Raw genomic sequence first — 20,430 nt, forward strand, 5'->3', positions numbered from 1 at the left:
AGTCTTTGGCCTTTTGTTTGGTTTCTCTATATTCCACGCATAAGTAACACAATCTGGTAACATTTCTCCCTCTGGCTTATTTTGCTTAGCATAATCCCTTCCAGCTTCATTTATGTTGCTGAAAATGGTATGAGATTATTGATTTACTTTTTTGATCGCTGAATAAGATTCCATTGTATATACATGTACCACATCTTTTTTACTCATCTGTTTCAGGGCACTTAGGTTGTTTCAATGCCTTGCAAATAGCACTTCAATGAACAAATAGCACAAGATTCCTTTCAAACTAGTGTTTTTGTGTCTTTTGGGTAGATTCCTAGGAGTAGAAAAACTGGGTCATATGGCAGATCCATTTTTAGTCTTTTTTGAGAAACTACCACACAGTTTTCATAGGGGCTGGGCCAGTTTACATTGCTTCCAACTGTGTAAGTGGTTTCTTTTTCTTCACACCATCACTTGATGTTTTTGGTCTTTGATATGAGCCATTCTCATAGGTATAAGGGACAAACTATTTTTTAATTGAAAAATACTAAAGAGAACCAAGAATAATATAAGTACTCATATAATCAACAACTTTTAAATGCTAACGATTTTCACATTTACTTCAGTAGTATTTTTTTTCAAGAAATAAATCTCAATTGTTCTTAGTACCATAAGTCCTATTTATTTCCCTCTCTTTGAACATTGTGAGAAATTTAGTATATAGCGTTGCTGTTCATGTCCTACTCTCCATTGTACATTCAGGGTGTGATCAGGAAGTAGAAATAGGAATTCACAAAGTACAGTTGCCAGTCTGCAGGCATTTTGCTGGAATGGTTAGAAAATCCAATATTTCTGCTATACAGCAGGTCTTCAAATAAGATCATTTCATTTGATGTTGTTTTGTTATAAGTCAATTAGAAAAAAAAAATACAGTCCCAGCAGCAATCCCAGCCTATGGTGGGGCATTATCTGAAATATTATTTGACAATCTGCTTTCATTATGTTGTTTTGCTCAAAGTTGCAGTTTCCAAGAACCCACCTATGACATTAACTGATGACTTACTATACAATTCTAGCACCTTGTAAAGCATTGCTTCATAAATTAACTGATTTCATTCCCATACACTTTGCTTGAACAAAAGATTATTTTTTCACTGTGATATCTCTTTTCAGGTGTTTTCTTTGAGTATTTCCATAGCAACCACTGTGCATGGTACATGGTTAGTGGAAACAGACCAGACATTTTCTCTTTGCAAATAATGGAGACAGGTACTTGAAAGCATCATTTTTATGACAGAGTGGGTGCCGGAGAGGACGGGATAAGAAGGAAGGAGAAAAGAGAGAGAGAGAGATGAGAATGTGAGTGAGAGGCACAAAGAGTCTTCTCAATGAAAACAAAAAAGGGAAAACATAAGTAAAGTTGCATTAGTCACAGAGCTGCCCAAATTATGTTCTTGTATACTTACCATTTACACACATAGCCCCCCGCCCCCCACAGAGAGAGAGAGAGAGAGATAAGTAAGGAAAATGTACAATTGGGAGAAATCAGATTTGCTACTCTATACCTGTTCTTAAACCCTATGCTTCAGTGAAATATTCTATATGCCTGCAGGATACTATGAAAATATGCCAAGGAAATAACCACTTGTGTCTAACCCCAGAAGGGAGACTCTCAGTCATGCAAACAATCCACAGGCTGAAGAAAACATAATGGGTTTGTGTGAGTTCATCCCACAGACCCAAAATGCCTTAATGCTACATATCCAAAGAGTTCCAGTCACAATTGAATTCTTGGGTGAATTCCATCTATGTTTAGTGATTTATCTACATTTCATTTGACAATTTGATCTAGAGAATTCTGTTTATTCCCACTCTTTTTTCTAACTGAGCACCAAACAGTATGTAGATTATATTTTCCCTTCTGCTTAAAATTAACATCATTTTGTGGCTGAGATGCAGCAGCTGGGATCCCATTAAGTTGTGATCCATAGAAAATGGAAACATGAACCTTGACTCTACTGCAATAAGTCCCTGGATTAACTGCTGGCTGGTACACTGCAGAAATAGAAAGAATCATCAAATAGCCATTAGATGAGGTGTCCAAAACAACCAGACTGGAAAATGGATAGTTCATCTTTTTTTGACTATCTAACTGACTAAATTGAATTTAATACTACATAATCAGTTCTTAGTTAAATGATTAAAGGATGCCTGAAGCCTGCTTATGTAAAGACTTTATCATACATGATGTGTAACTAATTTAGTACTTAATTTTAGATTAAGTTTATAAAGGGACATGTGAGGCCATATATGTGTATGTATTTCTTTCATTCATCACTTCATTTATTCAGTCACAATTTTTTTCCTATTATTTGCCACACATCACATTAGGTAAGGAGAATCTACTCAAATATAACCCTATATCTCAAGAAACTAAAATAAGTGGAAGGTCACATACATAGCATTGTGTCATGATAAACTTGAAAATAGCATCAATATGGAAAAGAAATGTCACTGAGGAACAATATCAAAATCATACTGAGGAATTAAGAAATGCTTCCTAGAGAAGTAATGGCTATACTGATTTTTTTTTTTTTTAGATTTATTTATTTATTTATTTATACAAGCACTGGGTACAGTCAGAAGTGGGGAAGGGTGAGAGAATTCACCAGAGCCAGAGCAGGGAGCAGAACAGACTGATGAAATACACTGCTGAGGGGAGCAGCGGGCGGCAGGAAAGGTCTGTCATGCCATGTGGGACCCTCCGGGGATCGAACCTGCGCTGCAGAGGCCGTGCCCAGCGCTCAACCGCTGTGCCACGTGGGAGGCCCTATACTGATTTTTTTTTTAAAGGATGAGTAGGAGATAGCTGGATTTAAGAAGGTGGTAGAAACAAAAAAATAACTCTTGGATTCTGAGAAAATGTGGTACTTACCAGCATGGAATGGAAGAGGGTAGGAGGGATGGGGCAAGGGTCTAATTTAATAGTGAGGATGGCACTATGGTGGTGGATGTGGTAAAGCATATACACATATTGAGGTGTGAAGCTATACTCCCCAAACTTATATATTAATACTCCCCAAAGTTATATATAATTGTGAAACAGTTGTAAATCTATACAAATTTATTTTTAATTTTTTTTAAATGGATTTGGAGCAGAATGAGAAAGAAAATGACAGGGAAGGCAGTATTATAAACAAAGGGACAAGTTCACGAAGAGTTTTTTGTTTCAGTCTAAATCCCTTAAAATTTACCCAAAAAGAATGTTCTTTGGAAAGGTCTCCCTGGCTCCTGTGCTCAGGTAAAACATCTCTTTTAAGTGCCTATAGCACCATGAACCTATTTTCTATGTGTGGAGTGTATTGCAGGTACATTATTTTGGTTTACCTAAATGATCAATTGTTTGATTTGTGTCTTTCCTCTTCTCCCGGTTGCAAGCTCTATGTACCTCTGCTTATCTGTCTCAAATGCCTTTGTTTATGATGTTTCTTTTATTGTAAGCTCTATGAGTGTAGGGACCCTGTTTATTTATTTTTAAAGATCTATCTATCTATCTATCTATCTATCTATCTATCTATCTATCTATCTATTCAAGCACTGGGTACAGTCAGAAGTGCAGGAGGATGAGAGAATTCACCAGAGTCAGAGCAGAGAGCAGAACAGGCAGACGGACAAAGTACACTGCTGAGGGGAGCAGTGGGTGGCAGAAGAGGTCTGCGCGCCATGTGGGACCCTCACCTGGTGGCCGGGGATCGAACCGGTGCTGCAGAGGCTGTGGGCAGCTTCGCAAACCAGCGCTCAACCGTTGGGCCACCAGGGAGGCCCGACTCTGTTTATTTTGTTGGAACTTTTCCCCAGAACTTACTCAGTGCCTGGCACATGGTGGACATTCAACAAATGCTGACTGAATGAATAAATGAATGCCATGGAGAACCATTGAAAGTACTTACAAAGTCAATAATTTGCTAGATTACAGTTATATTCTAAAAGATTCTGCTGGGCGCAGTCTTGGATGATAAATTGCAAGATGGTCACCAGAGGCAAGGAGCCTGAGAGGAGGGATAGAAGGCTATAAGAGTTGTGCCACCGAGAATTACATGAGAGTCTGAAGTAAAGAAATGTCAGAGGGAATGACTGGGAAATAAATTCAAAGCAGAATATAGATTTATTATTGAATAGGCAGATTTATGGATACTATAAGACTTGCTATTCAATTGGATAAGGAAGGACATGAAATTGAGATGTCTATGATGACCATGGGAGGTTGGATTTTCCAGGAACCAGACTCTGGGGCATCGATTAGTGTGCAGGAGGTGTATGAAGGTAAGCTCTAGGCATTAATGCCTAGGGAAGAAGAGGGAGCAGGATTTGACAGAAGGAGATGTGCTCTTGTACAGTCTCAGTGAATCCCTGCTGGTCACTCTGAAGTTGAGGAGGCCTTCAGACTGAGTCCAAGTTTTGGGGAGAATTTTGCACTTCTGTGTCATTCATTTATTGAATGAGGTCTGCCCCAGAAAGCAACATGACCCTTTGCCAACACAGCTCTCCTCATCTCGGGCCATTCTGAAGAGGTTTGATAGCTTGGGACTGTTTGCCAGGAACATTCCAGCCATTGGGGAATGCATGCTTCAGCCTGGGTGCCACAACCACTGCAATGAATTCCCATCTTAAACAACTAAAAGGATATCTGAGGATAAACTCTGGGATTTATTAGAGAGAGGATGTGGTCCCAGGATACTGAAAGGATCCCTGTGCAAAAGAGGCTGACATTAGCATTGGAGCTTGTCAAGAAAGGAGTAGGAAAGGAAGCAGGAATCAGGAATAAATCAGATGCTAAATGCAAGGAAGGAAGATGGAGTGTCCGGGAGGCAGAGACATCAAAGAGAAAAGGAGAGTGTGTCGGAAGTACACTTTGTGCAGGTCAAATGGAAAATTGCTGGTGAATCCTAAACCAGAGACAACAGTGTGGCAAAGTCAATTATTTTTTTCTTTCTGATTTGGGTCACTTTCATTTCTTTATTTTTAATTTTTTTATTTTTTTAACATTTATCAATTTTTTTTTACATTTTTAGACAATGTTTGCTTCCCCCTCCCTCAGATTGAGTCCCCATAGAATTTCCTTCCCCAAGGCACCCGTGCACTATCCGCAGTCTCCTGTGGCAAAGTCAATTTTAACCCCTCCTCCTGGTGCTGGGAGAGGAATGGATGGAGAAAAGGACACACTTTGGGGGGGAGGAAAATTCTTTCATGAAGAGGGAGTCAGATGTGCTTTAAAAGAACAAGGTCGAAGAGAGTATATGAAGGAAATAGTGAAGATTGTCTTCTATTACAGCCCGAGGAAGTAAGCAAATGTGACTCATGACTTAGAGAAACATCAACTAGTAGAGAAATGACAGAGCTGATAAACTTAGAAAATGAGGACATTGGAAGATTTTAATAAATATGCTGAATCTGCTCAAGGATGTAAAGAAAATACAGAGTGAGATTAATAGAACATGTCAAAAAAAAAAAAAAAACCCAAGTGGTACGTCTAAAGATGAAAAATGCAATATTCAAAATGAAACTCTGAGTGAGATTTAGTATGGATTGCACACTTAAGGGAAGCTTGTTGGGTTTGAAGACACAGCAACTGCTCAAAATCAATCACAGGGAAGGAGGAATAAAACTGGGTAAAGGTGAGGGTGAAAGATTCCAGAGTCACTGAGAACTATCAACTGGGATGCTTTCTGGAATCATGAACCTTGAACAAATGCTGGCCACAAGTCAGAAATGGGAACCGAGGAACCGAGAAGACACGGGCTGAAGAGCTTGTCCCCAGGCTATGTGGTATGTTGTGTCCTTTCATTTGTTTATTTTAAAAATGTTTTCCAGGCCTCCACTGGTGGCACAGGCAGTTGAGCACCTCCCTGTGAAGCTGTCCGCAGCCTCCACAGCGTGGGTTCGATCCCGGCTAGCCAGAGAGAATCCCACATGGCAAAGCAGACATCTCCTGTCTTGCCCGCTGCTCCCCTCAGCAGTGTATTTCGTCAGTCTGCCTGTTCTGTCCCTGCTCTGTCTCTGGTGAATCCTCTCACCCTCCCACGCATCTGGTCTGTACTCCAGTTCTTGTATAAATAAATAAATAAATCTCTAAAAAAAATGTTTTCCAGAGCATGCTACATTTAGTTAGTGGTTGCTACATGCCATACTTTTTACAAGCCCTGGGAGTCATGAAGATGTATAGGAGAAGCTTAAAGGCTGTATAGGAAGGCAGGCAAGTAGGCAGGGGACTGTAGCACAGGGTAAGCACTGTGGTGGAGCTGTGGGTGTTTAAGGGCATCCTCCTTCTCAGGGTCATGCAAGCCCAGAGTCAGCACTTGTCTGCTCCTGACAGTGAGTGTCTCCTTAAACTTTGCATCCAAGAACCTCTCTTGTCTCACTCCAATCTAGAGGCTGGCTAAGGTATGTTAATGAAAATAAAAATAAGTACTGAATGTAAGACTAAAGTACCGCAGATTTCTACTATTATTCAAATGTTTCTGCTGCATGTCTGAATTCAGTATTTGACAGAATCCTGAGCTTTTGGCTTTGGGGAAGATTTGCATTTCTCTGAAAGCTCAGCTCTAGAAGCCCCCCATCACCACCACCCGACCAACACGCCACTGAAAACAAAAACAAATAAAAAGTTAAATGTGGATCACAGCTTCCTCCTTCGAATTCACGGAGGCATTTACCTCCTTATCTTCTCACCGATGACATTTTGTTGCAGGTGTCAGTTTTTCCTACTAGATTCTGAGCTACGAGAGAACCAACACTATCTTATTCAATTTTTATAAGACATTTTTACTATCACAATAAAATAGATGTAATGTAAACATTTCCATTTTAACCATTTAAAATATACAATTCAGTGACTTTTGTTACATTCAGTGTTCTGCAGTTGTTACCAGACATATCTTGTTCAATTTTTTGTATTTTTGTCATCATAGCATGTGCCACAAGTGTGGTTTTAATCAATATTTATTGAATGAATTGTTGAAAAGATGCATGAATTAATCCAACAATCTAGAGATTATACATACACAGCCATTAGATTTACTTTGCTGCTATGAAAAAAAAAAAAAACAGCAAATAGAGACTATAAAATTGAAACAAGTTGCAAAGAGAAGTGACTACATCAAAGGAAATATCTTTACAGTCTGTGCTAATGAGAAAAGGCATGCTTTTGATGAAGAAGTTGTATGACAGAACTCAGTGACCTCCACAAGCAGGTGACAAATTCCTTTGTCAAGACACAGCTTTCAAAGAAAGCAGGCCTCTTGTCCTTTTGTAGATGGTTTGACTCCAGAAGGTTTTTAGGAGCAATCAAAAAATGTTTGATGTTTAATAAGGTTAAGGTTTTCTCTACTCTCTAAGTGGAGAACTTGCTGGTCTTATTACTATGTCTGCTCCTGAAAAAAATAGATTGACGGTAATAACTCATCTCTCCACTTTGTCAACGTGTGAGCTTCAGGGCACCAAGCATGGAATGGAGGTAAATATTGACTTGATTTCACAGTGGGACAGTTCTGGAGATTGAAACTGGAAGGAAAGTACAGAGAAATAATCAGAAATCTTAGGTCATGTGGAAAATCAACAAAGGTTTGTTTTATCTTCTAGTGAAAAATGTTCCCAGTATATTAAGCACACTTTCTAATTTGCTAGTGTACCCTGACTTCACACCATACAGTGAGGAACTGGTTATTCAATTGTGTTGTCAACTGGGAGGGCTTCATGTGGCCCAGCTCAGAGGCTGAGGACCACTGATGACCTAATATGAAACAAGGTATTACTGACAAGAGGGCAGAGTGCAAAGGGCCAGAAACACAGATGCAAGCCTCTTCATGTATATTTCTATTACTCTTATAAATATAAAACAAGCTCTACAAATTATTGTCTAACTTTTTTCCCCTCTCAAAATAACTTTAGTTTTCTTCTAAATAAATCTCAACAGTTTATAGTATCTCCCTCCATGGGCATGTGTGTGGAGATTTGGTACAAAATTCTCAGATTTGGTATGAGGAAAAAAGGTTCCAAGCTAACTTTTTCCCATCTGGAAGCTCTTCCAACTGTTATAGAAAAAACAACTTTTTACCCAATGTGTTCGCAATTACTGTGTTCACTTCTTCATGGGAAAAACTCCTGCAATTATAGTGGTTGCCATCAAGAGGATAGTGGTAACTAGGAGAAAAGAAACAGTCTTTATAAGCTTTGTCTAACAAGCCATCTGTATTAAGTAACAGCAAATGACGTAATTTATTCCCTCAAACTCTGGTGCAGGAGACTTGTTAAGTAAACTCAACCATCCTTTATGTATCTCTTTTTTTTTTTTTTTTTTTTTTTTTTTTTTTTTTTTATAGAGGCATGCTTTATTTATTTGTTTTGCTGGTTTGTTTGTTTGTTTTGTTTATACATGCACTGGGTACAGTCAGAAGCGCGGGAGGGTGAGAGAATTCACCAGAGCCAGAGCGGGGAGCAGAGCAGGCAGAAGGACCGAGGTACACTGCTAAGGGGAGCAGCGGGCGGCAGGAGAGGTCTGCGCACCATGTGGGACCCTCGCCGGTGGACGGGGAGCAGCCGGGGATCGAACCGGCGCCGCAGAGGCCGCGGGCAGCTTCGCAACCCAGCGCTCAACCGCTGCGCCACCGGGGAGGCCCCTTTATGTATCTCTTAGTCTTGTTCCCAACCAACTCAGGTAACTGCATATTTAAAGAATTTGAATCAAAGATCCAAAGCAAAAAACAAAGCCAAAACCAAAGTATCACTCATTGTTATTAAAAATATAACTCTAATGTTATTTATAAATTTAAAATTCAACTTCTTCTGGCACAAATGAGTACCACATAAACATACACAAAGACAATTACAAAGACAATTTGTAATTCTATCACCTTAAATCATTGTGGTCCCTAAACAGATTCTTGAAAGGAAGAGCAGGGAATACTTCTAAGCAAGATGGGCTTAGGGTCAGAACTTCCTTTTGGTACACTTTGGGAGCGGGCAGTGATTTTTAGTTTTATCTGAAATTCTACCTTTTCTTTGGTTCCTCTCAAAATGCAAATATTTTATTTAAGAAATTCAACTAATTAATTCATTATTATTTGTTAAAGTCACAAACAGATTATTTTCTTAAAGAAAGAGTTAGGATCTGAGAAAAAGAGAAAGAAAGAAAGGTGAATGGAGAAAGAAAAACAGATGGTGAAGATGATCACAGAACAGCTATCTTCTCTTTAATTGAAGTAATATTGGTTTATAACACTATATTGGCTCAATTGGGCAGGTTTATATATAAAAAATGTCCTTATATACCACATCATACTCATTACCAAAAGACTAGTTTCCATCATCACCATACAATTGACCTCTTTTACCCAACATACCCTGTTCCCCCTTACTTTCCAGTAACCACTATAGCAGAATAGGCATCTTTTTGAAGGCAGCAATGAAGAAAGGTCTGGAACAAGGGGGGCTAAGTCAATGGTAGCACTGGGGAGGAATTCCCTCCCAGCCTAAGGGATCAGTAAAGCTTAAGAATGGCAAGGTCTGCAAACAAATTTCATTTTAGGGTTTGTCTCTGAACCAGTCCCGACTCCCAGAACCTTCTCCCTAGCAGGTTCTTCACTTTCCAGCTCCCTCCTGCTTTCTCTTCACTGGAGTTCCCCTAAGGAGCTTCATCTGCCCAGTGATGGTCCCTCTGGGAACATTTATTCTGTCCAGTCAAAGGACAGTCAAAGAAAGGGAAGAAGAGACATTAAACATCCTCACTACAACCAGTCCACCCCAGTCACTCCTCTCGGATCCCTTTGCTCTTGTCTTCAGTGCCATATTTTCGAGGGACATCATTAACCTTGGGTGTGTGGATGGGGTGGGGAGTGAGAGGGAGAGTGAGAGAGAGAGAATGTGTCTAGTAAGTATCCTGTCTTCTAGTATTCTAGCATATAGTACATAAGAAGCATTCTAGAATTCTGTCTCGTATGAATACAAGTTCACCTGTGAACATTTGGGGGGAACATCTGTAAAAAGGAAGAGCTGAGAAAGTGTCTTTTGTCTCACTGCAGAAACTACTAAAAACTGCTAATTCTCTTCTCAGCTACTAAAGCGATAAACATAATTTCTCTCACAAAAAATTAAAATTGTATTCACAGAGGTGACCTCAAAATAGTTACATGTTGTTCTGGAAGCAGGATGACAGATTCTAAAACAAAGGGACAGTCAGTCAGGTGTGAAGTTTCTGAATGGCCTATTCCAGGGTGTAGACTATAAACCCACTTGGAACAGGCACTTACCCACAGCCCAAGAAAGAAAGACATCTCTCCAGGAATGACGAAGAGGAAGGTGGGGAGGACATGGATGATGTAGCAGAAGCACAACCTGCAAGAGAAAGTAAGAGATTGTCCATGGAAGTGGAATTTGCCATCGCCCTCTTCCTGCTTGTTAGCTTCTCCTGAGACTCGTTCTTGCTCTATACCATCATGAAATTCTTATATCAAATCTTTCTTTTTTAATTTGATGCCATCATAAAAATCCCATATACCTATGTTAGAAATCAAACACCTCCTGCAGTACAGCCTTGCAAAAGGAGCTTCTCAAGGAACCTGCAGGGGCCCAAGTGGCCCTGGTTATCTGCTCCCTTCACTTTCCCCACACTCAGATCTCAAAGCTCTGCTCCCCTTGCCATTGACTGTTGTGTTTAGAATAAAAGCTTATGTTCAAAAGTTTCTCAACCCTGCATATAATGTGGTTGTTTCCCAAGCCCTCTTGGATTCTAATCAATCACTTGCCCTCATATGCACACTTGGACATAAATAATTTGAGGCTATTCAGGGTTTTTGGTGATTCCATATGAATTTCATCAATAATTGTTCTATTTCTTTGAAGAATAACATTGAAATTTTCACTGGAATAGCATTGAATCTGTATATTGCTTTTGGTAGGATGGCCATTTTAATAATGTTTATTCTTCCAATCCATGAGCAGGGGATGTCTTTCCATTTCTTTGTATCTTCTTCTATTTCTTTTAACAGTGTTTTATAGTTTTCTTTGTATAGGTCCTTTACCTCTTTTGTTAGATTTATTCCCAAGTATTTGATTTTTTTTTGTTTCGATAATAAAAGGGATTTTTTTTTCATTTCTTCTTCTTCAGATTTATTGTTTGTGTATAGGAAGGCTCCTTAAAAAAAAGAAGGGAATGGAGGCATCATACTCCCAGATTTCAAACTATACTACAAAACCATAATCATCAAAACTGCATGGTATTGGAACAAGAACAGCCACACAGACCAATGGAATCAAATAGAAAATCCAGAAATAAACCCACAGATTTATGGTCAACTAATCTTTGACAAAGGAGCAAAGAATATGCATTGGAGCAAAGAAAGTTTGTTCAATAAATGGTGCTGGGAAAACTGGGTCGCTACATGCAAAAGAATGAAGCTTGACTACTACCTAACACCATGCACAAAAACCAACTCAAAATGGATTAAAGAACTAGACATAAGACCTGAAACCATAAAATACATAGAAGGAAATATAGGCAAAACACTACATGAAATGCACATCAAAGACATCTTTACAGACACATCACCCAAAGCAGTGATAGTGAAGGCAAAGATGAACAGTTGGGACTACATCAAATTAAAGAGCTTCTGCACAGCAAAAGAGACAATAACAAAAACAAAGAGAAACCCCACCAACGGGGAGAACATTTTTGCACCCAACACTAATGATAAAGGACTGATCACAAAAATCTTCAAAGAGCTGATGAGACTCAACAACAAAGAAAATAATCCTGTCAAAAAATGGGCAGAAGAGCTAAAAAGAAACTTCTCTGAAGAGGAAATGCAAATGGCCAGCAGGCATACGAAAAAATGTTCAACATCACTTGTAATCAGGGAAATGCAAATCAAAACTACCATAAGATACCATCTCACACCAGTGAGAATGGCACATATTAAAAATACTAGCAACAACAAATGTTGGCGAGGGTGTGGAGAAAAAGGAACTCTTCTGCACTGTTGGTGGGAGTGCAAACTGGCCCAACCACTATGGAGAGCTGTGTGGAGATTTCTGGACCTACTAAACATAGAGCTTCCATGTAATCCAGCAATTCCACTCCTAGGTATTTATCCAAAGGACACAGAAACATCAACTCCAAAGAGCACCTGCACCCCTATGTTTATAGCAGCACTGTTTACAATAGCTAAGCTTTGGAAACAACCCAAATGCCCAAAAATAGATGACTGGATCAAGAAGATGTGGTACATATACACCATGGAATATTACTCAGCATTCAAAAAAGATAAACACATGCAGTTTGCAGCAACATGGATGGTGCTGGAAGGGATCATGCTCAGCGAAATAAGCCAGAAAGAAAAGGAAAAATACTGGATGGTCTCACTCATAGCAGGAATCTAGAAAACTTAAATAAGGTACCAGGAAAATGAATAACTGTAAGAAAGTAAAAATCACAATCAACAAACAACTATGAACCAGAGACACTCTATGAGGGGTGGAGGGCGGGGAGGGGAGGGCTTGGGGTCAAAATAAAGGGGTTGCAATTGTATGGGGAATATAAAAATAAAATTAATAAATAAATAAATAATTTGAGGCAGTTTGGGGTTTTTACCCATATCTGTTATTTAAATGGAAATCCCATGAATGAAAATAGATTCATATCTCCTGAAGCAATAATCTAGATTAGGAGTCAAAACCCTTTTTGGTAAAGGTCCACATAGTTAAATATTTAAGTTTTTCCAGCCAAATGGTCTCTGTTAGAAGTACTCAACTTCATCCTTGTAACTGAAAAGCAGATGTAGTCAGGGCTTAAATAAATGGGCATGACTATCTTCTAGTACATCTTCACTTAAAAACATAGGCAGCAGGCTCAATAACTCAGGCTGTGGTTTGCTGACCCCTCATCCAGATGACTCTTCAAGATACTACTTTTCCTTTCATGCTCTCTCTATCCACTCTCTGAGAATGATGAAAGTCCCTGAATTTTCATAAACTCTCTATACATGCATGTGGTTTCTTGAAATTGCAACAGAAAAATTTTTTATTATTAAAAATATTTGTATCATAACCTCACAGATAAAAAACATACAACAAATTCCATTTGGCTAAATTCCAATTCTCTCGCTGAACACAGGAACATATTTTTATGCATTTGTAATTTGTGTATGTATTTCATTTTTCTATTTTGTGATTTATACTCAATACTCTTTTGTAGAGCCATTGTTATATATTGATATATTCTGCTTACTTCTTTTAAAAGATTTTGCAATAAGCATTTCATTATATTTACAAAGTTGCTAAAAATTCTCCCATTGTTTAAGTATTTGGATTTTTTCCCACTTATTTTTCAGGAGCTAAATAGAGCTGTTACAAAAATCTCTGTACAAGTGACAAACAAGTTAAATTCCAAATGTAGAAAACATGGTATTTTTGCTAGTTCTACTGATTATTATGCTTGAAACATGGTAACATTGAATACTCAAAAACAGTCAGATATTTAAAAAAATTAAAACCAACCGGACTGTAATTTCATTGAATCACTTATCATGTTGAATGGTCTGTGAGACTTTCCTCCACAACTTTTTCTAAGAGACTTAATCTTAAAAGTTGTTTTATTCTATAGTTCTCTACAGATATCACATATCTGATGAAGTATCTCAGTATTACTATACATGCTCAGCTATGCCAGCCTTAAATACTTCAATCAATGTTCAAATACTGTGCTTTAGTGTTTTAAATAGGGCAGCTTCATTGACATTTTCAATAACCTCATAATTTAGCTTCAGACACTGTCATAATCAAACCCACTAATTTCTCTTTCCAAATGGGGAAAAGTTTAATGTGAAGGCTGGCAGTTTCCTGTTAGAAGAAAAGACTTCCCCTGATCAGAATTCAGCCATTGCTGTTCTCCAGCCTCCTGAAGCACTTTTCCATTCTGCAGGACTGATAATTATTACTCAAGTTGGGGAGTGGAGGCTATGGCTCTCTAGTCTGCAAAGCTGGTGACTAAGCCCCCTCCAGAGATATTCTAGAAACCTCCCCTGTGTCCTTACCCGAGAAGTGTGTCCCATGTTTCTCCTCTACATGCTGGCCTGGCTAACGTCTTCGGCATGGCTGCTGTCCAGAGAATTCGAAGCCAGAGCCTTGCTCTGGGCGAGCATCCAGACGAGTAATTTGGATTCCACAGCTGAAGAGCCCTAAACTTTAAGGAGGACCCAGAGGCTACACTGACTGTCTCTTCATGCCTCTGTTAGTTCAAGAGGGAAAAAAGCTAGACACTCTCGGTCATTCTCAAGTCTTTGTGCTGGTCTTTGATTTTTGATCTGGCTATAAGATGTCCAGAACTTTAGGAGGATTTCAAGAGCACAAGGTGGAATATTATCTAGGAGGGTCGTATAATGTGTTTTAGATCTTGCCGTACTGCCAAGCTGGATGTGAAGTTTCACTGGACAAAATTTTCCTCATGAGAGCTGTGCTCATGAAAAGACTGAAGTCTGTGCATTTTTTCCAAAGTACTGTTCACTGGCAAAGCAAGAAGATTCCTACATAAGGTTATGAGGCATCTGAAAGTCCTTCCAATCTCAAGGCGTATGTTCTACAACATGCTGAAAGTCTAAATCTTATTAATGACAAAAACTACCCTTAAAAAATATCTAAAGAGTTATAAATTTTTGTAAATAAAATCTCACTTTGTAGTTCTAACAAAACTGTTAGTTACATATGATCATGTAAATTTACAGGAATGGTCTCAAAGAGATTCCCGGCTTGCCCAAGGTGACATGTGACTATATGACAGATGCAGCCCAGGCCCAAATGGGTCCCCCAAGTACAAGCTGACACCATCTCAGTATCGGTATCAAAAGCAGATTAAAAACTAAGTATTATTCATGGGTTCAAACTCAGTATTATTCAGAGAAAATAGATCTCAAATCCTGGGGCTCATCCTAGTTATCTATTTTACTTCTTAAGGATTACAGGATCCATTGTCCAGATAACACATATTAGTCCCACTGCACATGAAACTTTCAAGGTTCCATCACCCCCATTCCATGGTGACTCCCTGGGAGCTGAGTCCACCTTCTTCACCGTCTCACAGGTTGGGGTAATAACGTATGGCAAGGTACTCACCAAATGGCCAAATGGCTCTACCCATGCCATGGCCTGGGATCTGGGCAGAGACATCTGTTATGTCTTTGAATATAGCACCTCTCCTCCTTTCTACATTTTTGAATTCTTTTGGGAAAAGAAGCAGTCCTTGGGTTTAACGTAAATAGAGAGCTAAAACAAGCAAGGAGGATGCTGTAATTTTTTACAGGGGTTAATTATCAGCTGACATATGGAAAAAGAGACGTGTTTACAGACATTTAGTGTTAAATTAATTAAATGCACAGCTGGACACTCCAGTGTCATCCCATCACAGAAGATATAATGACGTTCGTGAGCCAGACACCTTTAACTCATTAATTCTAGAAGCTCATGAAACTTTATATTAAACAATTAAAACTGAAAAGGCCTCTAATATTTCTGGAGAAGGTATTTTACTTTTATGTTCACACTTTATGCAAACAGCTTTTATTTGTATCATATAATTTCAGTCTCATAACAGCCGGGTGGAGTGGGTGGTATTATCCCATTTTTACAATGAAGGAACAACAGTGTGATGAATTAAATCATGGCTTGAGGCTATCCACATGATGTATTTGTTATCTACTGCTGTGTAACAAATGACCCCAAACCTTAACAGTTTAAAAACCACATTTATTACCTCCCCTGTTTCTGTAGGTCAAGAATCAGGATGCTGCTGAGCTGGGTACCTTATGCTCCCAGCCTCTCTAGGGGCTGCAGTTAAGCTGTTGCTAAGGGATCAGCTGGAGGAGGAACTGGCCTCCAATTTCACTGTGGTTATTGGCAGAATTTAGTTATTTGCAGGCTATAGATGAAGGGTCTCTGTTCCTCACTAGGTTTGCCAACTGTGTCTCTCATTCCTTGGCCTATGGATGTCTCCACAGGACAATCCCAACGTGGCAGCTGGCTTCCTTCAGAGTGAACAAGTGAGAAAGTGTATGAATGGAATACCCAGCACAGAGCCAGTCACAAGATTAGCCACAACCTAGTCTTGAAAGTGGCTCCCACCCCTTCTGCAATTCATTAGAGAGGAGTCAGGAAATCTAGCCACCTTTGAGGGGGTAGATGACAGAGGGACAGGGATGCTTGGAGATGGGTCACAGGAAATCATCTTAGAGGTTGCCTGCATGACTAGTTAGTGGTGAAAAAGGGAGAGTAAAATAGATGAGTATTGTGCCTTCTTCAGGCAAGATGTCATTATTTCTTTCAAATATTTATTGCAGGGACTATTCTAGACACAAGAATGAGAAGACTAAGATACATGGCCTCAGCTCATGAGTGGAGATGGATGGGACAATCATATACAACTGAATAAATGATGTGATGGAAGAAAAGAGGCGGCCCATGGGAAACATGGAAAGGCACACAGCCTATCCCTGCGAGAGGGACTGACATCAGAAACAAGAGCTGATGGACTGGCAAGTCTAGTGATGAAGCATGAAGAACGGTCCCTGCAGCAACTATGAAGAGCAAAAATTTGAGAGAATATCACCAACTTGACAATATGCAAATTAATTAATTAATTAGTACAAATGCTAAGAGGTAAGTAGTTCAAGTTGAAACTGGAGAATTAACTGTCTGTAGTAGTTCTTGGCCCTGATTACATAGTCTGTAAATGGGTAAAACAGAATCAATAGAAGGTTAAATATTTAGGGCGTATCTTCTTAACCCTTCCACATTGGTATTTTCTAAATTACTCTGGGTGATTCCAAAATGTCAGGATGAGAACTGCTAGACTCAATCACGAAAGGGCCTTGTTGACTATGTTAAGTACATTTTGTTTTGAAAAGATCAAGGGATATTTAAACACGGCAGTGGCCTGCTGAGCTTTGTGTTTTAGCAATATTATTCTACTGTTACAGCCTAGAAGATGGTGGAGAATAAAAGAAACTGGAAAGCAGGAATCAGGCAAAGAGATCATTATAATAATCCATATTAGAGTTGCTGAATGTTAGAAATACTGAACCAAAACATGAGCAGTGAAAATATGGGGAATAGGACAGATTTGGAGATATCAAAGCAATAGAATAATTGCATGTGAAATACAAAAGAGAGGGAAAAGCTACAGGTGATGACTGAAAGTTTCTAACTTGAAATATTGGGGGCTGGTGGTGTGATTCCTCACAAAAGGAGATGCAGGGGGAGAGGTAGGTAGGGGTGACAGGGGAAATGGTGAATATAGGAGTTCTGGTTGGGAAGAACATCCAAGCAGAGATGTCCAATAATGGACAACGGAATTATATGATCAAGATCTAGAAAGAGAGAGAGCTAGAGATAACTGCTTAAGAATCACAAAGCCAAAGGAGCAGATGAAGTCAACAAAGAAAGTTCAGGATAGAAACCTGAAGAGAATGGTGTTCATGGGTTGGGCAGGCAAAGGGAAGCTGTCCTCTAAGACTAAGAACCAGCAACCAGGGCCTCCCCGGTGGCGCAGCGGTTGAGCGCTGGGTTGTAAAGCTGCCCGCAGCCTCTGTAGTGCTGGTTCGATTCCCAGCTGCTCCCCGGCCACTGGAGGAGGGTCCCACATGGCGCACAGACCTCTCCTGCTGCCCACTGCTCCCCTCAGCAGTGTTCTTTGGTCCTTCTGCCTGCTCTGCTTCCCGCTCTGGCTCTGGTGAATTCTCTCACCCTCCCGCGCTTCTGACTGTACCCAGTGCTTGTATAAATAAATAAATAAATCTTTAAAAAAAAAAAAAAAAAAAAAGGAACCAGCAACCAGAGACTTGAGTAAAAAACTAGAAGAAAGTGGGCCTCCCTGGTGGTGCAAGGGGTGAAGACGCAACATATGAAGCTATCCGCCGCCACTGCAGCACGAGTTCAAGCCCAGGCCAGGGACCTGCCCACAGGGTGCAGCAGACCTCTCCTGACTTGCCCGCTGCTCTGCTCAGCAGTGTATTTCAGTCAGTCTACCTGTTCTTTTCCCCACTCTGTCTCTGGTGAATTCTCTCACCCACCCCCACACACATCTGGCCTGTACCCCAGCTCTTGTATGCATAAATAAGTAAATCTTTGAAAAAATTTTAAAAAAACTAGAAGAAAGTAGTGTCACCTAAGGCAAAAGAGGATAAACTTGCATAAAAAGGCAGAAACAGGGTCAAATGCTATAGAGAAATGAATAATTAAAATGTATGACTAACCTGGCTTTTGAGTAGCAGTCTTATATCAGGCACTTCACATCTCTTTCAATGAGGAATTTTTGGCAATAATACAAGAACAGCCCTGATTTACATAATAAGAACATTTACTATTTCACACACATCAAGATATCTATAGACAGGAGACTCCAGCAATTGTTTGCCAGGGCTCATCAGAATTTACCCCTGTGCTGGGATAGCATTACCATGCCATAGGGCATGCGGTCACCTATGAGCATTTAAAGTTTCTGTTAACACCTAGGAAGGAGGAAATGAGTATTGGGCAGCCAAACAACGGTGTCTACCACTCGGGATTTTCTTTATGTATCTTTAAAAATGGTGTAAAGTAAGGGCCATGATCTCCTTTTTAACTGAAGAGGAAACCATGGGTGGTAGAGGTAAGGACTTTTCTCAGAAAGCACATCTCAAAGTGGAAACTCTTAATTCAGTTCAGGTCTATCTGACTGCCAAGCCTGTAGTCTTTAAACAGCTTCTAAAGAAAGTTCCTTCTATACCTTCCCATAAAAGGTACATAGTCATTGTTAATGTAGTTTTTCCTCAGGCATTCATTTATGAAGGTATTCTCTTACATAAACTATTGTGACCTTACATGTCTGGGGCTTCATCAGTTTATGACTAGTTCTTCAATTTGTCAAGGTTATTCAGAATTCTAATTTTATTCTGCAAGATGTTAGTCATTCCGTATAACTCAAGCTTCACTGGAGGGAGAAGCATGCACTCTTAGCAACGCCTTCAAGCTGTGACCACAGCCATCACACAAGCACACTGCACAACCAGGACTGCTCTGATCGTGATTAGCATCCACATCACAAGAAAATGTTTTTTCCAAACTTGTTAGAAGATTGCTGCTACTCAGAGTCACCTGTCTTATTGATGATAAGATAGGCTATGTTTACTATTTATTTTATCTATAGAGTAGTCCATCAATCCGTCACAGTAGAATATTAAACTGGTTGACATGAAATGATTTGCAAAGCAGGTTTGTTATTAAAAGCAATTGTGATCACACCTATGCTAGCAAATTCATTGTCTGACTTTCTCTGTGGTCTTTCTGGGAGACCAGGTCACAGTGATTGATCAACCGTGGCCATGAAATGTTTTTTACATTCCTTTGTTTCCCTACATCTTTCTCCCTCTGACATGAGCGTCTGAACCTTGTATTAATTCTCCTGAATTTCTCTTCCACAAGAGGTTTAGTTAAGTTAGCCTTGGAGTCATGTTCAGCAATCAAATGAACTCTGACTTAGAGAATATTGGAGATTTGATGGAATATTAACCCCTGACTTCCACAGCCAATGCCATCTATTCCTATATTTGTGCCACATTCTGCCAGGAAAAGAGCAAATTAATTGGGCAGGCACAAAATCTAGTACAGTTTTAAGACAGCATAATTTGCTTTGGGTCCTGGGGCCATCACTGGTCATTGACTCAGTCCTTCCTGCTCACTCTTAGGCCTCCACTCCACGAAGGACAGCTATAGAATCTATGAAGACCAACAAACAGTGAGAAGATGCTGCTGTCAGAAGCGGGAGAGTGAATGACAATAACTCCATTGATTGAGTCCTTGCTGGATGCCCGGCATGGCGCTCAGCACTTCCAGACACCAGGAACTCTTGATCTTCAGAACAACCAGGTGAGATAACTATTGAAAAGAGCCCTAGCACACAGCAGAAAGTGAGGCTTGGAAGGTTAAATAATTTACCCAAGATCACCCAACCAGGATCCTGCAAGCCCCATCCATGCTTTTCTGTCTTCAGAGATAGGAATTCTTAACCATTCTACTACTTTATTTTCCAAGTATTTAAGTCAGCATATTAGGCTCCTCTTGATTCATTCAACATATCTGTTGAAATTCTGCTAAAGAATTGGAAGGAATATGGGGTACTTAGGTTATTTTTCACCTCCCAACACCAGCCTCTACAGCTGCCACCTGTGGGTGGCCTTGCTTTCCTCTCAGGTTGTGTTACCCCCATTTGATATCATGTTAATGCAAAAAGCATGTGGGAGCATGAGCGTGGGGCATGCACACCTATGATTACAGACGCCTGGGCCAAGAAACAAAGAATAAAAGGGAGGTTAGGGAGCTCAGTTGCTGACTCCCTTCCTCCTGGTCTGCCCATGAATCCAGTCCCCTGAT

At 39.8% G+C, this 20,430-nt stretch overlaps 1 long non-coding RNA gene across 1 annotated transcript in view; it reads left to right on the forward strand.

The window, feature by feature from the left end:
* Positions 1–19,947, forward strand: part of LOC129145505 (uncharacterized) — a 90,468-nt gene extending 70,521 nt beyond the window's left edge. Inside the window, exons 2-3 of the long non-coding RNA XR_008551174.1 lie at positions 16,362–16,680; positions 19,746–19,947. This is a non-coding gene — a long non-coding RNA (uncharacterized LOC129145505). The remainder of the gene's footprint in view (positions 1–16,361; positions 16,681–19,745) is intronic.
* The last annotated feature ends 483 nt before the right edge of the window (positions 19,948–20,430 follow it).

This window comes from Talpa occidentalis, unplaced genomic scaffold, assembly GCF_014898055.3.
Source record: "Talpa occidentalis isolate TD23 unplaced genomic scaffold, MPIMG_talOcc4v2.1 talOcc4.12, whole genome shotgun sequence".
NCBI classification, from domain to species: Eukaryota; Metazoa; Chordata; class Mammalia; order Eulipotyphla; family Talpidae; genus Talpa; species Talpa occidentalis.